General features: G+C 38.6%; 1 pseudogene; it reads right to left on the reverse strand.

Annotated features, from left to right (window-relative positions):
- Positions 1-827: 827 nt before the first annotated feature.
- LOC126061120 (olfactory receptor 8B3-like) lies at positions 828-1,897 on the reverse strand (annotated as a pseudogene).
- Between the last annotated feature and the right edge of the window lie 853 nt (positions 1,898-2,750).

The following is a 2,750-nucleotide window of genomic DNA, read 5'->3' on the forward strand; positions in this document are numbered from 1 at the left end:
ACCCTGAAAGAAAGTGATGTATACTCCTGGAACAAAACACAATCACCTTTCAAAATAGAAACATTTTCCCATATTTCACGTTTTCTAAAAAATAAAATAAAATGAATAGAAACAAAGTATACTAGAAAGCAGACTTTAAATCAGTAGGCTAACACTTTACTTTTGGCTTTTTCATTAAGAAGCTTTGTGACTTCAAGTAAATCATCAATGTTTCTGAGTTTAAGCCTCCCATCCATTTGATAATTGTAGATATGTGATCAATTCTGTGTCATTTTGGGTGTAAGAAATTAAATAAGCAAATTCCTTGTCATAATAAGGTTAGTGCATAGTGTTTACACCTACAAAGTGAGTTATACTTGATAGTGTTCATGGAACATTTTAATAGTGACTTATGAAGAACACATGCCCCTGCCCAGTTGAGGATGGAAGGATCAGAGAAGAAAGATTAACTCATTAGTGCATCCAATGGAACACTGTAAGTACCTAATAAGAGACCTCCACTGCAATGGTATAATGTCACACTAAAATTGCTTGATTGGATCATTCACAGAACCATTAATATTTTTCCAAGAGAAAAAAAAAGGAAAGCCCAAATTTACAGTGAAAAAATACAGTGATAAAAAATTCCTTCCTTAATGTCATTCTTAGGAGAAAAAGTGAGAATAGGAAGAAGTATGCAAATGCTGAGTAAGAAAAAGCAAACCCCCCCAAAATAGAAATATATTATTGAAAAATAGACAAATACCACTCACCAAGGTAAGAAAAAATAGGATAAGAACAATGCCACCAAAAATACTGAAATTAAATATGCAGAGCCTCCCTGTCTTCTAACTACCTGCCCAGAGAGATATTGTTTCTGACCAAAACCTTTTCCTATTCAGGGTTTTCCTCACGGCAAGCTTAACATCTTTGCTTCTGAAGCTGTAGACTAAGGAGTTCATCATGGAACCACATTGGTGTAAAACACACAAGAGTTTTTTCCCTCACCCATAGACCCAACAGAAGGTGGTTTAAGATATGTGAATGCACCTGATACAAAAAACAGAGAAACAGCAATGATGTGGGAACTGCAGGTTCTGAAGGTTTGGACCTGCCCTCAATAGAACTGATGCAAAGGATGCTAGAGAGAATGAAACCATAAGAGATAAAGGTCGTAAGACTGGGCAAAATAATGTTGATGCCCAACACAATAAAAACCACCACCTCATTGACATAAGTGCTGGTGCAGGAGACCTGGAGCAGAGGAAGAAGGTCGCAAAAGTAATGGTTGATGGTGTTGGCATCACAGAAGGTCAGTCTCAGCATGCATCCAGTGTGAGCCACAGCACCAGAAAAGGCCATGAAGTATGAACCAAAAATATGTTTGGAACAAACTTTAGGGGACATGGCAATGTTATACAGAAGTGGAATACAGATAGCAACATAGCGATCATAGGCCATTGATGTCAGCACATAGCATTCTGAAATGACAAAAAAAAGGAAAAAGTAGAGCTGGGTCATGCACCCCTTGTAGGAGATAATATTCTTCTTTGATATGAAGTTCAATAGCATTTTTGGTGTAAACACAGAACAATAACAGAGGTCTATGAAGGATGAAGAACAAGTTAAAGAGGAAAAAGCACATGGGGGCGTGAAGTTGAGGAAATAGCCCAATTAGAGTTATCAAGCCCAAGTTTCCCAACACAGTGACCATATACATTACTAGAAACAGGAAGAACAAAGGGAGTTTAAGATCTCTTTGGTCTGTTAATCCCATCAGAATGAATTCAGTCACAAAAGAACCATTTGCAGTAGCCGTTTTTCTATAGGATTGTTTGTGGAGACAAGAGAAAGGGGTTACATTAAATGGCAATCCAGATCTCCCCACAATATCTCCTCCCACAAGATTGGAGTGCATGCTGAGAATGTCTGAGACTAACCCAACCTGGGCCTACATTATTGGCCTTTACTACTACCATGATACAGAGTGACACAAACCTCCCATTATTACAGTCTTTGTAGACTAAAAATGGCAAAGATTACCTCCAACTTTGTCTACATACAGGATGTCAGTGTTGCCTTATGTAACATGACAGCTGGAAAAACCAAGGAACAAAGGAGAAGAAAGATGGCCAGGACTAAATCATCTCTCTCTCATCTCATTATTTCTTCTCTTACCTGAGCTCTCTCCTCCCCAGTAAAATTGGAGGCAGAGGCCCTAGGATCATGGTATTGGCTTCAGACACAAATTAGTTGCTGGCAGAATGAGAACCATGAACACTCTTTCTAACTCAAAACTAAGGAACCAGAGTCTAGGAGATGTTCTGTAACTGCCCCCTGTCACAGAGTAAAAGTCATAAATGTAGAAAGATCAGAGTTCCCTCCTGGGAGAGGAAACTTAGTGACTGGATCCACTGCAGCCCTAATGTCTGAACATTCCCTGTTCCCCTCCTCAGTTAGATTCTTCCAACTACTATTAGACTGCACAAAATGGGAAAGAAAGGGCATATCATAGATCCCACCACTTTCTTCCAAAAACAATGAGGATGTTAATATGGAAGGAGTTCAGGAACTCACCTCCTTAGACCAGAAAACGTGTGTGTTTCTTTATCAATTTTTTTTTTTTTTTTTTAACTCCGGTGGTCCCAGAGAGGAAATTTCAAGCTCTGAGGCTTTGCTTCCTTTGATTCTAACAGGATGTTGCCCTGGATTAATTTACGAAATGCCCTGAAAATCTTTTTGAGCTATGGATGATGTTTTCTGATTTAATA

This window comes from Elephas maximus, chromosome 17, assembly GCF_024166365.1.
Source record: "Elephas maximus indicus isolate mEleMax1 chromosome 17, mEleMax1 primary haplotype, whole genome shotgun sequence".
Classification (NCBI taxonomy): domain Eukaryota; kingdom Metazoa; phylum Chordata; class Mammalia; order Proboscidea; family Elephantidae; genus Elephas; species Elephas maximus.